Source organism: Columba livia, chromosome 1 (genome assembly GCF_036013475.1).
Source record: "Columba livia isolate bColLiv1 breed racing homer chromosome 1, bColLiv1.pat.W.v2, whole genome shotgun sequence".
Classification (NCBI taxonomy): Eukaryota; Metazoa; Chordata; class Aves; order Columbiformes; family Columbidae; genus Columba; species Columba livia.
The window spans coordinates 173,437,026-173,458,105 of NC_088602.1; the positions used below are offsets into that span (position 1 = coordinate 173,437,026).

The 21,080-nt window shown below is 51.3% G+C and overlaps 2 protein-coding genes across 5 annotated transcripts in view; one reads left to right on the top strand and one right to left on the bottom strand.

Annotated features, from left to right (window-relative positions):
• The window catches only part of LGALS1 (galectin 1), a 201,115-nt gene that overhangs the window by 149,676 nt on the left and 30,359 nt on the right, over positions 1 to 21,080 (bottom strand). The window lies entirely within an intron of this gene.
• ELFN2 (extracellular leucine rich repeat and fibronectin type III domain containing 2) overlaps positions 217 to 21,080 on the top strand; it is a 61,071-nt gene continuing 40,207 nt past the window's right edge. Inside the window, exons 1-3 of one of the 4 annotated variants that reach the window (XM_065047658.1) lie at positions 217 to 449; positions 1,518 to 1,830; positions 18,999 to 19,179. The gene's annotated coding sequence lies outside the window, so the exon portion shown is untranslated. Of the gene's footprint in view, positions 450 to 1,229; positions 1,831 to 1,868; positions 2,070 to 18,998; positions 19,180 to 21,080 lie in introns of those variants that run through there. The other 3 variants (XM_065047661.1, XM_065047668.1, XM_065047663.1) reach the window with 3 other exon arrangements.

Here is a 21,080-nt window from a genome sequence, read left to right on the forward strand (position 1 = left end):
TCACCCAGCTGTTGCGTGTGTGTCTGTTTGTGTGAAGCTGGGGTGCAGATGGTGTCTGTTCAACTGCAAGCGGAGGTTTCAGAGCATTTGCATTTGTTCTCACAACCTCTATGCGTGCCCCTGTGAAGAATACAGTCAACTGGCACATGAAGATGTGGGTGTGAACTGGTCATGAGTCAATGTAGGTGTTGGGGCAGGTTTCTAACATCAGAGCAGCGAGGGGCCAGCAGAGCCCCTGAGGAGGGACCAAATAGCCTCACAACGCTAGGATGGACCTTGAGACATTTCTGAGCAAGATTATATGATGTGGTTGCCTGGAATAGCAGGAGGCTGGATTGCATATCCCAGGAAGCCAGTTTCCATCCAATGTCCTGTGTTCCCAAGTTTCTTTGCAGCTGTTGCATGTCTGCGTATGTCCAAGTGAGACAGACAGTCCCACTACAGCTGTGGTGAGTGCCAGGGATGCATCATGTCCCTTCAGTCATGGGTCTCTGCATCTGCGTGTCTGTGCAGGGGTTATTTATGTCTAGTTGTCCGTGTGTTTGTGCTTTCTGTGAAGGGTCTGGGAGTAATTTCTTAAGAGTCAACCTATGTTTGGTAAGGTGGTTTCCTAGCAGCTATTGCCTGTATGCAATATTTGGGGGCTGAACTGTGGCTGGCTCCCCAGCATCTGGTGCACATGGATATTTGTTTCTGACTGTGGGCAAGATCTCTATCAGTGATGGCATGTGTGGGTTTGGGCATAGGAAGGTGGAAGATCTTCCAGTAAGCTGTTGCATGTATGTGAGGGTACCACGGGTGATTTCTGAGGAGCTGTTGCATTTCTGTGTGTGGCGATTTGAGGTGGTGTATGAAACACAGTCTCCCCGGAGCAGTCACATGCGTGTGCTTGTGTATTGATGAAAGGTTTCCCCCACCTCCTGTTGCATTTTTATGTGTTGATTTTCTTATCAAATATCACAGGAGCATGTATCAAGGTGTAGTTTTCCCCAGCTGTTGCACATAACTGTGTCCGTAGGTGTATAGCTGTTGCATGCATACGTATATGTATGTAGCTCCTCAGAAGCTGTTGCTTGTATCTGTATCATTCCTAGAAGCTGTTGTATTTTCCTGTGGGTGTCTTGATTCTGAGAAGATGTAGCCTGTGTGTGTGTGATTCCCTAGCAGCTGTTGCTTGTCTGTGTTCCTGGGAAGCTGTTGTATGTTGTGTGTAGCTCCTCAGCAGCTGTTGTAAGGAAATCGTGTGTGTGTGTGTGCAGTTCCCAGCAGCTGTTGCATGCCTGCTCATGTCTCCGGTGGAGGCCCACCCCTTTCCGCCTGCACCGGAGCGGTGGCTGTGCAGGCGAGGAGAGCTCGGAGCCGGCTCCATGGGAGAGGGACCTTCGCCTGTCACAGCCTTCCCAGCTGGGAGAAGCGGTGCCGGCTCTGGTCCCAGAGCCCTATCAGCCGAGCCTGTGGCGAATTAATCACTCGCGTTTTTAAATGCCAATACAGCCCTTTCTGCCTTCTTCCCCCAGTGATGCAGATGCGGCGAAGGCAGCAAATCCTCCGGCTGTGCGTGCCCTCCCCGGACTGCTGCTCCGTCCCCGCCTGTCGTGCTCGCCTGTGTGCGTGGCTGGGAGCGCTGCCTAGGTGCAGCCGGGAATGAGACAGCTGTGGGGCAGGGGACAGCACAGCTCCAAGGGGTGACACGAGGTGGAGGATACCCCTCCCCGCTCCCCCCCAACCGCAGGGTTGCAAGTTGCTTGAAGACAGGAGTCTTTTGTGCCTCCACTTGGTCTCTGTCATGCCCCGTATGGAAGCTGGGAGCAATCGCCCCTCCAGAAGCAGGTACGTGTGCATGTGTGTGTGCGTGACACGTTTTTTGTGTGCAGTCCTTGTGCAGCTGCCTTGCCTGTCCTCGGCTCCCTGTTGTCGTCCCTGTCGCCTCTCGGAGAAGCGGCTGAGATTGAAGGAGGAGGACTGAGGGGGGGGAGAAGGGCAGGATGGATGGATTGCCTTTCTCCTCCAGCCCGTGCGTGCACTCCCTGGGGGGGAGGATGTCTCTGATCTGAGGATGAAGGCAAGGGGTGAGTGCAAGGGAGATGGGCAAGTGGCCGGGGGAGGGGGGAAAGGGGGGAAGAGATAATGCCCACATGGGGTGATGGGAGGGAGAGAGGCTTGGAGACAGGTCTCTCTTTCAGTGTGTGTGTGTGTGTGTGTGTGTACGTGTGTGTGTGCCTGCTTAGGATCGGGATGCTGAATAGGTCCAGGGCTTGCTGCATGCAGCAGGGTTTGACTGTTCTGCTTTTATTCAGACCTTGCAAGTGGAGGGGTTACATGTGTATGTATGTATATATATATGTGTGTGTGTCTTTGTGTGTGTATAGATATATATGTATAGGTGTAACTATATGTATATACCCACACACATACATGCATGTGCATATACAGATATAGATACACAGACATACATGTATATTGCCTGCAGTTACGGGAGGGAGAAGGAGACAGCCTCATTCCACAGCCCCTGCTCCCTGCCTCTTTGCAAACTTTGTCGGGGAGCCTTTGCAGACAGGCAGGGATGTGTGTGTTTGTGTGTGTGTGAACATTTGACTGTTTTGGATGCAGGGGAGTGAGTAAATATCTGCTCCGCTTTTACACTGTTCTGCTGGGAGGCTGACTGGCTGCAGAAAAGTCATTGCGTGGTGTCTGTCGGGTGTGTGAGTGTGTCTGTGTGGTGGTGATGGGAGCTGGATATTTATGTATGGGCCCAGGACAGTTACTCAAATGCATACATACGTGTATAGGCATTGCTTGCAGGGTGTCTGGGTGCCCATTTATTTCACCAAAGAAAGCATGCCCACATTTTTATGCATAAGGATCGTCCTGCTTTGGGGTATGGGATGGGGGGAGGAGAAGCTGAATGAATGAATGGGAGCAAGAGGAGGGGGAAGGAGGAGGCGTGGGGGTGGGGGAGAGAGAGGAACAGACGCATCCAATTCCCATCCCAGGACAGGCAGGAGTGCACAGCTGCTGCTGTTCCCATTCCAGAGCTTGGATCTGGCTGGGGAAAGGCAGCATAAATCTGTTAATGCTGCAGCAGGCAGCATATTCAGGAGCTGCTGTGCGTAATGCCCTCTCGTGTGTGCTGGTGTGGCTTCCCCCTACCTCTGCATGTGTGCATGTGAGCACATGTGTGTGTGCTGCATGTGTATGTGTGTGGAGGCGGGGGTGTCTGTGCATAAACAATATGCTTGCAAACATCCTTGCAAGCACCCGGGGAAGGAGGTGTTGGCGACAGGGAGGAGAGCATCGCTTGTGCGCTGCGGGCCCGTGCATCTTGCAGCCGTGCACGGCCCGTGGTCTGTTGGCACCCACTCTGTGCTCACATAAGCGTCTGCTGCTGGGGGCCAGTGTGTGCACAGGAAGTGGGTGCACATGTGCAGAGCAGACTTAGGAGCTGCTCCCCCTTCTTTTGCCCTGAAGGCTGTAGAACATAACCCTTCTCTCCACCCTGGAGGTAGGGAACTATAAACAAGGCTAAGGAGCAGGGAGAGGATTGTGAGATTGGAGGGGTTGCAGTAAAGATTGTGTAGGGAGTGGGGAGGAGGGGAGGTCCATGTCCCTGGAGACAGCCTAGGGGACTGAGGAGCCTGGCTGCATTGCATGCTGCGAGCCAAGGAATTTGTGATGCACTGGGAGGTGGGAAGGAGCAGGAGTGTGTGTGATGTGGGGAAGCTGGGGTGGAGGCGGAGAAAGGGGGTTGTGCCAGGGTGTGAGGGGGTTTTTGGTGACCTGCATCCTCCCCCCATCCCTCAGTCCCCACACACCCCGTCACTCCTGGGTCCCAGGAAGCACAGCCTGACAGCACCACTAATGTAATATTTAAAGGAAGCTTCATTTGCATGGAGCATGCATTATTAATATATTTAAATACAGCCCCCCTTTTGCCTCCCCCTCTGTGCAGACCGTACCAGCAGCAGTGAGGAAGCTGCAGGGAGTGGAGGGGTGCTGATGCAGTGCCAGGGGTGAGAAACAGCCACTTTAATCCCACTGATTTTCCCAGACTAGAAACCTTTTTCCCTCACCAGCCCCTTCCACACCTGCCACCCTCCTCACCCCATTTTTTTCCTTTGGGTGGTGGTTGGCTTTCAGGGCACCCACAAGCATGCAGATTTGTCAGTATGAAGCAAGCTGCCCTAGTTGCTCTTCCCCCACCAAAAACTACGACAAAAAGGGAAGAACTGTGGATGCGGGGCCTTTCCCTCTCTTCACCCAGCTCCAGGCAAAGTGGGTATTTGGGAATATGCTGTCTGATCCGCTGCGCCGGTGCAAAGCTAAGCTGTGGAGCAGAAGCCGCTTGGAGGGTAGAGAGGGCGTTTGGGAAAGGGGGGCATATGTAGGTGCAGATTTTGCTGGGGGGAGGTTGCCGTTAAAATTGGAAAGGTAAAAAATCACAGTCAGAGGGGGAAGGCAGGAGGGAAGCATAGCTGTGATGATATCCATGATGTTTTGTACCTACCTGGGTCATGTCAGAAGCCAGATGCAGCTCCAGGCAGAGTGCAGCTGCCTCATCTGACCCTGTTGAAGAGTGGTAGAGAGCACTGCTCACCTGGGAAAAAAGCTACTGGTCACATCAGGGCTTGTTGAAACCTCACAGTGCTGTCAGCAGCTGTGTCAGAAAATATCAGCACATTTACTGAGAGAGAGAGACCCGGCTGCTTTCCACCTCATAGCAAATATTGTGTTTTTTTCCTTTGGTCCCCTGTAAGTGTGGGTCTCGGCTAAGTTGTTTCTTTTATTAATATGAGGGAGGGCAGGAGACAGTCAGGAAACACTTCTGTCCTAACACTCTCACGAGTGTGATGAGAAGTGCCCTGCTCTGGGAAAGGGACATGATGTCCCCCAAACACACTTGCAGCTCTCACTCATACCCAGGCACCAGAGTAGGACAGGACCAGCTTAGGTGAAAATATGCTTCAGGAAAATATCCCCTTTTCTGGGAAAAGAGGAGCTTTTGCTTTTCTCCTTCATGAAGGAGCAGAGCTGTCCTGAACAAGTGAGGGATCCCAGGCTGCTGGCAGGTATGGGGAAAGCTGGAGCTTCCTGGGTAGCACTACAAGTTCTGCTGGTGGGGATTCTCTGAGCTGGACCCAATGCTGAGTTACAGCAGGTGCTTGAGCAATCCTTGGGGTTCTGCAGGGGCAGAGCTCAGTGTTCCCTGGTGCCTCTCTGTGTGGGAAGGGGGGTGAAGGAGGACATGGAGAGGAGCCACCAAAGGGACAGAGGCTGAACGCACAGGAGCCACCTCCTGCGCAGAGTGAGGTGAAGTCCTCTTTCTGGGCTGGAACGGGAGAGTGCAAAGATCGGGGAGCAGACCAAAAGGCTGTGACCCAGCTCCAGCCCTTTCTCTCTGCTGGGCCAGGATGGGTTTCCTGCAGCTGTGAACCAGATGAAGGCGGTATTTAAAGCCCTAGATGAGTCACTCTTGGCACTTTGGAGGTGACAGTGACTGTGGGCCTGCTGTTGTGTTTGCTTCAGTGGCAAGATGGTCTGGCAGCAGTTACAGCTTCACAGAATCACAGAATGGTTGGGGTTGGAAGGGACCTCTGGAGATCACCTAGTCCAATCCATCTGCTAAAGCAGATTCACCCAGATCAGATCGCACAGGAATGTGTCCAGGTGGGTTTTGATTGTTTCAGAGAAGGAGACTCCACAGCCTCTTTGGGCAGCCTGTTCCAGTGTTCTGTCACTCTCAAAGAAAGTTTTTCCTCATATTCAGATGGAACCTCCTGTGCTTCAGTCTGTGCCCGTTGCCCCTCATCCTATCATTGGGCACCACTGAAAGGAGCCTGGTCCCATCCTCTTGACACCCACCCTTGAGATATTTATAAACATTGATGAGATCCCCTCTCAGCCTTTTCTTCTCCAGGCTGAACAGACCCAGCTCTCGCAGTCTCTCCTCATAAGAAACGTGCCTTAGGCCCCTAATAACCTTTGTAGCCCACTGCTGGACTCCCTCCAGTAATTTCTTATCCTTTGTAAACTGGGGAGCCCAGAACTGGACACAGTACTCCAGATGCAGCCTCACCAGGGCAGAGCAGAGGGGGAGAACCTCCCTTGACCTGCTGGTCACACTTGAGCAGCGCTGCATTTGTGTCCTGGCTTTCCTGTGCTCTCCACACTGTTAGTTTTGTGGCTTGCTTTGCCATTCCCTGGACTCCTCTTTAAGGGATTATAATAGTTCTCTGGGTCTCCTGGGAGCTCTGGGGCAACTAGCTATTGCCTGAGATGAACTGCTTTCCTCACAGACAGGACTGACCAAATAATTTTCTGTCACTGAGGAGAAATGACCTCATTTGCACAACACTCATGAGCCAAGAAGAAACCCAGTTCCAGCTGACCAGCTGAGGTACAGAAGGAGGGAAGGGCAGTTGTCACTCTTTCCACGGCATCATAAGAGGTGGGAAACAAGCTATTAGGAGCCAGCTTGAGGTGAATGACTTGGTGGGTTTGGTCTCTAGGTGTTGCCCCTTGCAGGGAATCTTTGAAATTCCCAGGCAGCCCTGGCTTGGGTAGACAAAGTGTCTACATGGTGCCTTATAGCACAGCGCCAGATGCTGTGGAGATAGGCAGGGAATCTCTCCTGTTGCTGGAGGTGCATCCTTCTGTGCTGACCCAACTGATGTGTTGGAACTATTCCTTCCTGTCTGCAGTCACCCCAGGGAGTGCATCTCCAGCTTTTCAGCCCTTTAGCATAGAATTTTGTTCCAGGTGATGCCTTGAGGAGCTGATGGCACAACATGAATTTCACAGAGGTGAGAAGATGTGTCTGGGGGTCAAGAACCCATGTTCTTCCCTACACAGAGATACTCACACACAAGGTTAACACCCATCTGGTTTTGGTAAGCTGTATGGGAGAGACCATTTGCAAAAAACTGTGGGTGCTTTTGACTCCTGTGGGCATTGATCTGATAGCAGAGAGATGGAGCAAATTCTTTTGTGAGGAAGGATCATCAGTTACATGACCTGAGGAGCAGCAGGAGGCATCCCTAGTTCTGCCACAACTGGCCTGTGGGGAAGTCCCTTCCTTCCCCTCTATACTCCTCAGCAGTCACCTCACTTTCGAATGGCTTGGTTGATAAGCTAATCACCATGGAAGGTGCTATAGATATGCAGACTGTGCTCAGAATGGTGTACAAGCTACCAGTTGCCTTAAGGCAAGGTGTCATATGTTTGTATTCATTATTTCCATGGCTCATGTGCTCAATCTGTAGACCAGATGGGTCAGAGCTGCCTGTGTATTTTCAGGTTACTATGAGGACTCCGTGAGCTATCCTTCCTCTGGGAACGTTGGTTTGTGCATAAGGACATGTATGTTTGAGAACAGGGAGAGAATCGTTTTCTTCTAGGCTTTGCCTCTCCTGTCCTCTTGTATGTGCAAGTTACACCTGTGTGTGCACCAAGTCTGTGTGCACATGTATGTTGTTCCATCCTCAGCTTCATCTGTATTAGCTGCATATATGTGCTCCTGTGTGCACTTATGTACGTGCCTATGTGTGATGCAGGTAATTGTGTGGGGGTTTATTTGCAGAGTGAGCACAAGTGTGTATGTGTGTATATGCACCTTTTCCATCTCTTGGACTTGATGTTTCTTCTTGAGGTGTGAAAATATGTGTTTGTAGTTGTGTACCGTGTTCAGCTGGATGACATCCATCCAACCTGTCCATGTATCTTCTTCTCCCCATATCTTATGAATCTGTTTCTTCCTCTCCCTGGAGAGAGGTCCTGTGCTTTAAGAGATAGTCTTGAGTTGTATTACCTGGTGCCACATGTATGAAGTAAGCTTTCCTGACATCTGTGTACTCAAGTACATCCAGAAGCATCATGCCTTGAAGCACAAGGGGAGCCCAATTTGTGTTATTTCCAAGGCTTTAGTGAGACCAGTCTGGAAAGCCTGGCATTCAAACCTGGGTGCTATGCTAGCTGAAGGAAGATGATAAATTGGAGGGAATTCAGAGAAGAGCAGCAAAAATGATGAAAGGGCTGGAGGGACTTGTTTATGAGGCAAGATTAGAAGAATTAAATACATACAGCTTGGCTAAATGATCATACGATAGCAGATAGCAGTTTACAAGTATTTGAGGACTGTAACACCAAGGAAAGGAAGAGATTATTTAAGGCAGCAAAATATGGGCAAAGTCAGAGGTGCAGGGTGAGGCTGAATGAAGAGGAGAATATTTGTCTGGCTCTGGGAATACGTGCAAGCTTCCTGGTGTGAGTGCTTAGACCCACTATGAAATAGTCTGACTGGTTTATGGAGACACAACTGCTTGGAGTGAGGAAACACATGGTGGTTAAAAGTGGGGGAGGGACCAAGCTAGACTCGGCCAGTGGTGGAGGTGGAGTGATCTGCAAGGCCTCTTCTTCATGTGCAGCATTGCCTGGAAAATTTTGAGAGATGTTTGATTGTCTTTAGCTTTTATTAATTCCCTGTCTCATGGCTGTGGTGAACCTGCAGACATTGTTGTTGAGGGAGCAGAGAGATGGTCGACGAGGAATGAGTAAACAGAGGCTGCTGGAGGTAGAAGACATTATTCCCTCCATCTCCACACCCTCTCTGGCCAGAGAGGTAATCTAGGAAGCAATCTTGTAGGTGAAAAGGGACTTTGCCACAACAACTTTCTAGCAGGGTACAGGCTGAACCTACCAAAGTGAGTGGTTCCATTTTCCATGGCTTGGCATGGGGACAATGGGATCAGGAGGATCAGACCTCCCTCCTCTGAATTCCTAGTCACAGATGGTCCAGAATTGGGACAACAAGGTCAGAAGGATTAACACCCCTTCTTTTTTCCTCCATTGCAGTCACATGCCAGGAAAATTGAGTTAGATCATAATAAAAGGATTAGTGTGGAGATGCTGCCATGAGTAGTGTGACATGTCAGGGAAATGGAAGGGAATTCAAGGGGGTTGGCCCTGTTACAGATCGTCTGTTGAAAGGACTGTTTTTATCAACAGGGAAAGGGGATTTGTTCTGGCACAAGGCATTGAGGGTGCTAGCACTCAATCACAGATGTTATTCCCAGCAAGTATCTCTAGTGGGGTGACTGGTTTGAATGACCTCAGACCTCCTTCCAGCTTTAGGGCAGAGGCAAAAAAAAAAAAAGAATCCTGCTTGGAATGGGCTCTGTTGTTTGCTCCCTTCTCCATCTGTCTTCAATATGATCTAGTGCACCGAAATAATATTGTTGCTCATAGCTACTGTTTGCCCACGACTTCTGGGTCAGCTGGCTACAGAAAGCCATAGGAATACAAGAAAGACCCTACTGAGCCAGGTCTGAGGTGCTTCCAGTCCGGTGTCTCCAAGAGTGGCTGAAAGAGGGAAGAGCATAAGGACAGGACAACTGTGTTGGAGCACTTCCTCAGAACACTCTTTTAGCCTTCAGTGATGTGTGGCTGAGGGACCTTGTGCTAGAAGATCTGTTGTACACTTCATAGGTGTCTATGAATTTGTTTTTTCCCTGAATTGGTCCAGCCAGTTTTTTAAGTCAGGTAATGATTCAGCATCCACAAAATCTCATGGTAGGAATTTCTGCAGCCTAAAGCTGCAGTGTGCAATGCAAGACCTCTTGTCATTTGTCTTGAACTTGTTACTTTCTGGTTTAATTTCCTGACTCTTGATTCTTGGGTGGGAAGAGACAGTTAACACCTGTCCCTCTACCTTTCCTGTGTCATCCATGGTTTTATAGACCTGTCTCATTTTATGGTCTCTATTGTTTCTTTTCCAGTAGTCCTTCACCTTTCAACTTTCTGTATCTGTCAGCTGCCTCTTTCATGGCTACAGCAGTATAGCTTTGTAGTGATAGAACAACATGGGGTATTGCTAGGTGGGAAGTGACTTTGCAGAGATGAGCTGTGCCAGGTCCCACACAGTTGCAGACTTCTGTGTCAGTGGCATGGTGGAGGAGGAGGTGAAGAAGCTGGGCAAAAATTCTGAAACTAGTTGAGGGTGCTCTTGACCATCGAGATAGGACTGGGCAGGTTCCTAGGAGGCTTGAAAAATAGGAAGTGGAATTTTGAAGAGGACCTTGGGGTGTGTGGATAGCTTCTCTGAGCGTGGGCAGTGGTAGTCAGCACAGGCAGGAGTTGGGACTGGTCAATACAAAGTAAGGGAATTAAAAGGCCAGAGGTGATGCAGATCTGATTGGGGTTCTGAGTAAAGGATGTTTAGATAAGCAAATTGATGGTGGGACAGTCTGTAGACAAGAGGGTCTTTGGAAAATATGGCTTGGATGTTCTGCTAGTGTAATGGGCAGTGGAGGAAAAGGTAAGAGGACATGAACTGCCTAAAAGAGGTTCTCAGGGTTAAGCACAGCACAGGGACATCTTGATCCACTTGAAAGAAATACCCAGGAGTCAGCTCCCAGGTCAAGATTAGGCTCTTCTATGGCAAATTGAGAGAATTAGTGACAAAACCCTTGCTGAAATTAGGATTTTACCATATTTTCTGGCTGAGACCCTCAACCAGATGGAGAAAAGATGAATGAAAATGAAACATCAGTCATTTTGTCTTCAAACAGAATAGGTTCAGAGGGAGTAAACAGACTCATGCCAGGAGGAAAAAGTTCCTGGTGGGATGCAACAATCATGCAGTATTGAAGGGCAGAGGGAAAGGAGAGGGTGTCCTCAGTAGCCCTTGTGACATTTTCTACAGAGGAAAACTGTTCTTAGTAGTCATCTTTGAATTAAGGGCTGTAGGAGTTTGAGGTGAGTGGTGGAAAGCCTTCATAAATGCTGTCAAACATGACCTGTGCCAGAACAGGCAGCAGGGAGAATGAGGGACAGTACTGCCAGCACGGGGAGGAGATGTGGGGAGAGGTTTGGTGTGAAGGAACGGGCAAGGCATGAAGGCAGAAATGTCTGAACAGCATCAGAAGGAGAGACAGTGGTGGTGAGATCTCTGGAGCAGTTGTGTGTGCCTCGAGATTTCAGTCTCTGCCGCCCACTGAGTGCCTCTCACAGGGCAAAGAGATTGTCTCCAGTCCCAGTAGCTTGTTCCCAGCCTGGTCACACCACAAGACAATGCAGCTGCCTCGCTTTTCCTTACAGACCGAGGAAGGTAGTGGGACATGATGTATCACACCATGTGTATATAAAGATTTTCTGCCAGTAGCCAAGTGTGGAGATGGCGAGAGGGAAAGTATTTTTTCTGCCTCCCCTCTCACTTTCTGTCCTTACTTCTATCTCCTCCCCCATGCTGGTTGTAACCTTTCTTCCCTTCTCTGTCTGCTCACCTAACACCGGCTGCATCCTGTGTCTCTGTTTGTTGTCCTTTAATCCACACGATGGATCAGTGACAGACCCCCACTGGAATTTTTTAAATCAAAACCCTTTATATTGAATTGAGCAAGGTCAGGGGAAGCTTCTTAAGGCATTGGTTGTGTTTTCTGTCACTGCCTCAGAGCAACTTAAAGGATGGCTCAACAGGATTAGTGGGAAGCTCAAGATTGGACAAATGGATTTGGCAGGGGCTGGCTGGTGGGCCTGAGGGAGTGAGAGCTTGTTGGGCTGGAAAGTGGGAGAGATGGTCTCTGCTCAGAGCCTCCATCGCTGCCTGCTGGCCATGGTGCCTCTGGGCACGGGAAGGCAGCTGGGCTGATGCTGAGCACAAGTCCTGACACTGCCCTGGGAGAGAGCGATCTCAGCCTGCAGCACTGCTCTTTGCTAAGCAAGGCCTTGCTAAGTAAGGCTGCTTAGCACTGGCTGGGTGCTTTAGGGCCGAGACACAGGGGATATTGCTCTGTGCTTCAGGGATCATTGCCCCTGCTGCAAGCCTCTTTGCAGACCCTAGAGGGACACGCTGATCACAACAGAGCTATGCACAGCTGGAACAGCTTAGGTCCAGCCTCAGGAACAACCCAGGATGCCATTCCCTGTGGTCACAGGTCCCTGTGGCAAGATTCCTGCTTCCCTGCCAGACTGCTGGGTGTTGCTGGAAGTGTGAATTAGCGACCCAGAGGTGCTGACATTAACCTCTGCTCTTTTGGCTTGGCTGCTTCTGCTTCCCTCCTCCTCTGTTTTTTCTTATGCTTTTGAAAGTGCATGTTTTAGAAGAAAGTATCAGGCTTGTGGGGTGACAGAAGGGCTGCAAGCCATGTGTGAGCCTCCTTGTGCAGCCCCAACCAGTTTGTGTCCCTTGCTCCCCCAGTGCCTCGCTGCTGCAGGCAGCACCAGTCCTCTCCTTCTCTCACTTGGGGTGTCTCCTGCCAGTTGGGGTGGGAGAGGGTCTGCACCAGGCTGTCCATTCACTTGTGATGACCAAGCTGATTTGACTGTCCATCTGTGCACCCAGCCACCAGCCTGTCCCAGGAGGGACCCCTACCTTCCCCACCCCACAGCGAGTCTGCACCAGGCAGAAGCCCCTGTCCATTTGTTTGCCGGCTGACAGCTTCTCTCCTTCACCTGAAGCCCCCCTGTCCTGTCCTGGTGTCCTCAATGTACTGGGACTCTGGGGTCAGAAAGGAGGCTTGTGAGGAACACCTTCCCTGGCTGTAACCAGCCCCTACAGCCCATTCCCCATCAGGCAGACAACCCTCCTTGCACATAGTGTTCAAGGGCATATGTCCATTGTGTGCACACATATGGCAGTGTGAATCGAGCATTCAAGGTAGTGGAGAATCACACAACCCTGGTCTTGGTCTCCCAAGCCTCCCAGAAAGATGGGATGGCTGGATTAGCTGGAGACATGGCTACCTCTCCCCAGTATAAGGATTTCCCTCACCGTCATCCTCTCATTAGCAGCCCTTCTTCTCCTGGGCAGATGAAGGGTGTTTCTGGGATCCTATTTCCTCCCTTTCATCCTCTTGTACCAGCCTGGTCACATGTCCCAGGGCTTGCTTTCAGTCTGGGGCACCTCAGACCCTCAGCGTGTGGTGCCCATGGGGGAAGATCACACTGTTTCTGCACAGAAAAGAATTTGCATGCATGGTGGGGGAGAGACAGCCTGGCCTGTTTATCCTTAATGCTCCGTATTATCTCCATTAATAATGCCACCTCGGCCTCACATGCTAATTAAGGCTCAAGATTGCTAATGTAATAGGGAATTTGGGCAGAGACCACACAAGACTGGCTGGATTAAGTTAACCTTATGGACTGTTAATGGAGGGGCATTTCTGCCTAATGAGAATCCATCTTGAATGGTAATCAGGGGCTTTCCCTCCACATGCCCAGCGGAGCCAGAAATGCTGGCGAGGCTGCAGGGCAGGACATAGGAAAGTCATGGGCAGGAGCTGCTCATGAAGCCGAAGAGGGGAGAGAAAGGTGCAGGGCTGGGGGGAGAGACCCTGAGGAAAAGGAAGACCTGGGGCAAGTGGAGCAGTGATGTTGGCGGTGCTGCATAGGGGGACCCCCGAACAGGCGAGGTGGCTGGCCCCACGCTTTTTGTAGTGGGTGTTTAAATATTAACACAAAATGCAATTTTTCCTGGTCGTGATTGCCAGCAGTGAAAAAGTCATCTAAACTATGTTAGCCGGCAGCAAGGTTCCTCTCTGGGGGAAAACGCCTGGGAAGATCCTGGCCTGGCTCCTGGAGGCCTGCACCACAGGTCGTGGCTGCCACTGCCTGGTGGATCAGAGAGCTGGACTTTCCCAGCCTGTCTTGTACAGTGCAGGCACAACATCAGGGAAGGGGTCTGGCAGCGAGCACTCTTATGTGTAAAGAGTATACAGCCTTGTTGGTCAGCAACAAGGTGGAAGGCTGGGTCTCTGTTTAGAGGAAAACTGAGGACAAATTAAAGGGGATAAAATTGAGCCTAGAGGCTAGGCTTTCAGTGTAGAGGGTTGGGTGATGTTTAGGGGTATCACAGATTCCAGACTGCAGTTAAGGCAAAAGAGATGAAGGCTAAGTGTTAGGCTTCATTCTCAAGGCAAAATTGTGAGATTCTGGGCTTGAATGAAACTGGGTCTTGCTGGGACCCCATGAATCCTTCCAGGGAGGCTGTGCATATTTTCACATCTGGCTTCTGTGTGCTAGTTTTGTCCTCCAGAGGGTATAAGTGTGCACTGGGATACAGGGCAAAAGCAAAGTCTGATATGAAGGCCAGTTGCTTGCATTTTGGTTTGGGGAGCTGAGTAGTTCAGATCAACTCCAGAACAAGCATGTAGAAGTCAGGGTAGGGTATTTGGGAGTGAGCCAGTGATATGCAGAATTGGTTAAAGAAGCAAAGGAGTGTCTTTGGGGTTTTCTTGTTGCTCAAGTCTCACTGCCCCAGGAGCTGCTCTCAGTGGGCAGGCTCCATGCTTTGGATCCTTGCCTGGAGGTTACCCAGTACACGTGAGATTTGGCCAAAGGTTTAGCCTTCTGATGTGGGAGCAATGACAGGACAGCTAAGAGGAGTTACTTTGGCTCCAGAGGTGTGAATTTGAGCTGTGCTGACTGAAATTTGTTCTAAAGGTTTCCTACATCAAACACAGATGTGGGTGATTCTGGCTGGGGAGCTGAAAGTCAAACAGGTCTCACTGTGGCTGCAGGAGCATCTCTCTATTCCCAGCTATAGGGACTGCTGTCTCCTAACTCTGTTAGCCTGAGCTGCCTTACCTGAGCTGTGTCAGGGCTTGGGTGTGAGCCATGAGTCTGGTTTGTGGTGCTCAGGGTTTCTGGGTGGAAGTTCATGGGTTTGTGTGAAAGCTTGTGGATTTGGGTGAAAGCTTGTGGATTTGCAGTGCTGTTTCTGGCGGCTGAAATTGGTTGACAAGGACATGGAAACAAATGGGTCCAGTTCAGGTTGCACAACGAGGTTTTTTCTTCATTTTCTGGCGCTTGGTACAGGGAGATCCCAGGGAACTGCAAGGAAAGGAGTTCCCTTGCTGTGTGTAAGTGTGTGGGAGTTGGTTCCTAGGGCAGAGTACCCTGCTGCCAGTGAGTGAGGGGAACTGAGAGAAGGAGAGAAGGACAAGCAGAGACCAGGAGGAGAGACAGTGCCAGAGCCAGATGGACTCTTCCACCCAGAGAGGGACTGTGTCCCTGCAAACCTGTATGCACGCAGGTGTGCACGCAGCACCCACACACTTACCATAGCTGTATGCTGTACTCACAGCATTGCTTTCACAAGGATGCCCACTCTGCAGATGTGCAATAACACACTGGTTTCACACAGAGGTGTAAGTGCTGCCACACATACACAAGAAAACTCACAGAGGACACATTGCTCCCTATGACACCTTACAAATTCACCAATGTTCTCAGCAAAGAACAGATTTGCACACGTATGCACTGTTCACCCTATAGTACAGCACTTGGATGCACACTCGCACACATACACGTTCCATACATCGACGTCTGCCCACCGCAGGCACATGCACAACACCAGCACACAGATGCTCACCAGAAGGTGCACATTCCTGCACACCCATGTGCACACACAACACCACATTGTCCATGTTGCCCACTTTCAGCATTATCCCACGCAGATGGACTCATGGCAACACTGACAGACACACGTGTTTTTTGTTTTCCAGGTTTCCTTCCTTGCCAGCACAAATCAGGCATGTGAAGGTGAGGCAAAATGCATCCCTTTGAGACGAACAAGATGAACACCATACTGACGTACATGAGCAAACAGCATACACATCCCCCTTGGCTCCTGTTTGCTTTGCTTTCAGCCTCAGTTTTCCTGTGTTTAGCCAGTCATGGCGCTTCTTCCATGCCCCTGAAGCACAGGAGCAGATGTTTTAGAGGTCAGTTTAGCATGATGATTCCCTTTTCCACTAGTGGCTTTTTTCAGCTGCTTAGTTCTGTGCTAAGTATCTCCAAGATGGAGATCCTTCCTTGCCTAGCCACACATGGCACCTCTGTGTTACCTCTCAGCACCAATTAGACATCCTGAGTCCAAAAGCCTCTTTAAATTGCCCTCATGACCGTACTTTAATCCAAGCAGCACTTCAGGCCATAGTGGCTTTTCCAGGTTTGGCAGCATCTGTTAGCCTTGACCAAATGAGGGAACTCCATCTCTGCTCTGCACACATGCCTTGCTGAGGCCCAAAAGACTCTCTCACTTGTCCCCTTTCAGCCTGCATTATTCATCTCCCATAATGCACAATGGATGTTTGTGGGAAGAGGCACGCAGGTACAATTGAGCATAATTCCTAGCAAGCTGGAATTGCCTGGGTGCATGGGCCAAGTTTAGCTGAGAGAGAGGAAATTTTTACTCCTTCGAAGCGTTTCTGAACAGTGAGTGGTGGCGGTAGCGGAGGTAGAGGGGAAAAGGGGGTGGTTTGGAGGAGTTTAGGTGGTGGTGGGGGCTTCCCCACCTGTTTCTTCTGGCTGCCACATGAACACATCTGTGGTGTGTGTGTGGGAACGTGGGAGCACTCTGGGGGAAGGTGTGAAGTAGGTGGCTTTGGGGAGCAGGGAGTTTGCATGCCTGAGAAATGGTCGGTAAGGTGTATTTGCATGTGCTGGGAAGGGGGCTGGACAGTGTTTGGTGCTGGAAGGGCAGGGAGCCTGGAAGAGGCTATTGGCATGTACGCTTCACTAACTTAGGTGTGTCTGCACACGCTCAGAGCCCACACTTGTCCAACAGCACAACACAAGAGCTTGCAGGACTCCATTTTCCCGGAGGAAATCCTCCTGTGGGGGTCAGAGATAATCCGCTTGCTTAGGAGTCGCCCAGGGAAGGGCTGGGAAGTCCTGTGAGCATGGCCATAGCTGGACCTGACTGCAACCCCTACATTGCCCATGTCCAAGCCACACCTACGCCAGCCCCTTTGTGTCTGTGGGCTCTTTCTTTTGTACCTGTGCCAGTACCCACTGCTCCAGTGATCCCAGCACATCCACAGACCCCTGCACCACATGCTTGCAGTTGCACCTGCACCCAGATGCTTTCTCCCTCCCAAACCCCCATGCTTTCCCATACATCTTGCATTTCCCGGGGGCCCACAGACCCTTCCTGCCCCCACCTCCATGGCTGCCAGTGGCTCTTTCCTCCCTCCCTAGACATGGTTGCCCTGATGCCAAACCTCAATCAGTGCCAGCCATCACATGCAGCATCACACTGTGACACCACGAAGCTTGTTAAACAAGCCTGGCAGAGTGTTTGCCCTGCCGTCCCTGGTGCCAGGCTGATCTCCCCTCCTTCCCTCACCCCTTCCTACCCACCTCATGCATCTCCTGGTCTCTCCTGGGGCCTGGGGGAAGCTGGCACCTCCTGGCCATGCCTCTGCTTCCCATAAGGGTTTATGAACTTTTTCACCATGCTTACGTTTTGCACTCACATCCCCTGCTGCCACTGTCAGCCAGTTTCAGAGCACTTGGGGCTGGTGGGACCTTGTGCTCTTCTTTGTGGGCAAATTACGCACATCTAATACCAGAAGAAAGGAGGAAAGGAGAAGGGGTGAGTCTGGATGCTTTACAGGCTTTCTGCTCCTGAGATTTTGCCCCCAAGAGCTCCAACATGTGTCAGTGGACAGATACATGGGCTTTGCTGGGAGACGGTAGAATAAGCAGAACTAGAGAAAGTGCAAAATAAGGGAAGGTCTCAGAGATGGAGGCAGTTTAAGTAGCATTGGTGTGGCAGTGGTATACATTTGTGTGCACATGTACCCATGCAGGTGCACAGAATAATACAGCTATCTCCAAAGTGAGTTATGGCTTCATAACTTTTCAAATATGTCATTTTTTTTGGGGTGGTGAGTGATGCTGGTTGTCGGTGTTTCATGTGTAGTTTGTGTTTGTCTGCCTGAGTTGGATGTTGATGAGTATTTGTGTTTTCCATGTGACAGAATATGGCTGGTGTTTGATGATGCTGGGGCTAGCGTTCAGGATCCAGAAGGATGGTGTGCCATTGTGTGGGCTGAGTTTAGTAGTTAACAGTATCTGATGCGATCAGTTTGTATGCTGCAGGCAATTTGTAAGCATAGTATATTTGCGTGTGATACGCACCCAGTGGTGCTTGTTTGACTTACGTTCCTCTGTGTATGAGGATGTTTTATGTGCTTTTGTTTTATTATTGATATATGTGTTGTGATATGCCAGCGTGCTGTTTGCACTGATATATATGTCTGTGTGCGTGTATGCATGTACATGGCACTTGTTCTGCTCTTTGATGTGGAGATAGGCTTATTAAATGATGTGCATTTGTGCAGTGTCAGTTATGTATAAGTGTTCAGGGGTTTGTGTGTGGTAGATATATTCAGATATTCAACATGCCTTTGCGCAGTGGTCAGTTTTCGCTGTGCTGTATATAAATGTTTTTGCGGTGTACTCATATGAGTGGAGGAACAGACTGGGTGGAGTTGATGTGGTTGTGTGAAATATCATGTATGCTTCTTAATACAGCTGTGCAACCTGCAGGTGCAGGATGTCTGTGAAGAAGAGATGTCCCTTTGGAGGGACTCTGAATTTTTGGGGGTTGTGTGCAAAGTGGTGCATGGGGCTACGAAAAGGCCGGTGAGTGTGTGTGTGTCTATGCAGCCTGTGTGTAGCAGTCTGAGCGTGAACAGCGTCCCTACAAGGGGACATACCTGTGTGATGGGAGCGGACCGAGGAGCTGGTATGTCTGCTTGCCTGTGGCTGGATGTGCATCCACACTTCACCTGCTCCTGACACAGTTCAATCAACACCTTGCCCGCACCAACTCAGGTGCTGTCTCCTGTGTGTAGTGGGACAGCTAGGAGACAGGCCATCCTCTTTCCATCCTTTAAATCTCTTTCCATCCGTCTGCCTGTCTGCTCTGCTGCTTGTGTCCAGTTGTCTGTTCCCACAATCACTGATCCGCCCTGACTAGCTCACACCCCACACTGCCTGTGGACTCAGCAGCTGTGCATCTCTCCATCCCTCCCACGCACACACATTCACACACACACGCACACACCCTGGATCTTCATCTGTGGTATATTCAGTTGCCATTGGAAACCTAAGAAAGAAGTGAATCTACCCTCCAAGTCTTAAGCTGGTGGTTTTTTTCCTTTTTTTTTTTTTTTCTTTTTTTCCTTCCCTCCCCTTTCCTCCTCTCCTCACAGAAGGCAAAGTCTTTCGCAATGAATCCATGGCAGCTTCGATCGAGCGGTGAGCTGGAGCACCTACTCACAGGCCACTCCTTTATGTGACTGAAGAGGGGCCTTTCCCCACACTCGCCGAGGAGAGCAGAGCCCCAGCTTTATCTCCCGCGCACCCCTGCACCCCCAGCACAGGCACCGCGAGGTAAGCCAACCTCGGCACCTATGTCTGTGTGCATCCCTCCATCCCTCCCTCCCTCTCCTCGCTTGTTCCCCAGAGGTGCGAGGGAGGGGAAAGGCAGGGGTTTCTGCTGTGCTGTGAATAAAATCTGGGCTGTCATCAGCATCCCCCCACCCGGTAATGGAGAGCTGCTCCCTCCCCTCCTGCATTTGTGTGCACGGAGGGGTTGTTTGCAGAGCAGCAGAGGGAAGCTCTGCGGGTCCCCTGCACACAGTCCCTAGTGCATTCCCTCCTTTCCCATCCCTCCCTTGGCACACACCTGTCTGCTCTTCGCCTGACGGCATTTCCTCCCCCACTCCCGTTTCTGGGGAGAAGGGGCAGCCAGGCCGAGGCTGCTGCAGTGGAGCAGAAGCTGGTTTGGCCAGCAGTACGGCCGGGCTCCACAGCCCCAGCCTGGGTCCCCTTGGGGATGCAGCTTACAGCAGAGCAGGAGTGGGCATCATTCTACCAGGAGGAGGGCAGGGGGCTTACCCCTCCCCCTTTATATTATGGATATTTTGGGTATCCTGATTCCCAATAGAAGCTGCTGGCCTCCATTTCCTAGTCAGGTACCTCCTCTGAGTACCCAGCCCAGCCTGGCACAGCTTTTGGAGAGATCGGCACGCTCGTTGTCACTGCTGCTCCGCTGTCCCCTGGTGCTCCTGCCCGTCTGAAAGGGATGTTCTCCTACCGGAGACAGTGTGTTTCATAAGCTGGGAACGCCGTGTGCCCTGCACAGACCGTGAAGGGGTCCTGTGCCAAGCCTGACCCATTTTGGGGCACAAAGCTCTTGGGAGCACCTCAAAGGGCCCCCCGCCACCTGGGGCTGCCCTCGGTGCCCCTTTCCCCAGCTCCTCCACAGGGAAGGCAGGAGGATCAGCCATGCTATTTCCATGCTGTGTCTCTGTGCTGCTGGAGCTACCGAGCACGGGCATGGGAGGGGAGAGGGGAGCAGCTGCTTCTCCCATCGCCTGGGCAGGCCCAGCCGTGCCTCCGGCCCTCGAGGAGCATGGATGTTCCTGGAGGTGCCTTTCCCCAGAAGAAGACCTTAAAGCAATGAGCTGTTGGCAAGGTGGTGGGCAGAGGGCACCCTCAGAGGAGTGGATTTTAGAGGGGAGGTTTGCGGGTTTGCACCTGCCAGGCTGTGGTTTCAGGCTCTGTCAGACGCCAGGGTTTTCTGAGTCAGATTTTGAGGCTGCTGTGTTTCTTTGAGGGCAAGCGGCTGGCAGGGTCTGTGCTGCTGTGCAGCCCTGGCACTAGTGCTGGTGTGCGGTCCCCTGAAGGAGGTGATGGGTTGCTCCCCTCCTGCCCAGGTCCTATCTGGCGATGCTGTGAAGGAGGGTGCATCTTCCAGTACATCTCCCTGCTGCCACTGTGGGACCCTATTTGTCAGCCCTCCCCGGCTGCCATTCCATGATGTTCCCTCCCCGACTACCCAGACACCTGCCCTTCCACTCAAATTGCTGCGTTCAGCTTCTGTCTGGTGGCACCAGCTGTTTTTCTTTCTCTTTTGGGGGTATCCCTGCACCCTGCTTTCCCCTCTTTCAACAGCACCCCTTCCTCACTCCCTCTCCAGCACTTCCCATCCCTGGTGACTCCTCAGTTCCTGCCATGCTGGGGGGAGAGCAGCTTTGGGCAGCCTCAGGAAGGGCTGATGTTCCCCAGTGGGATCGTTTCTGGATGCTGCTGCCAGCTGACAATACTGTGAAGTGATCTTTTCCCCTGTGGTTCACACCCGTCGGTGCGCGCGCGCGCGTGTGTTGCGGGTGACGAAGTGACTGTAGTGTTGCTGATGTGCCAGTCCTCTCTTGGCTGGGGCTTGGCAGGGAGCGTGACCATGCAGTCTCACTCAGTTTCGTTACTGGGGAGTTTGCAGAAAGCAAGCT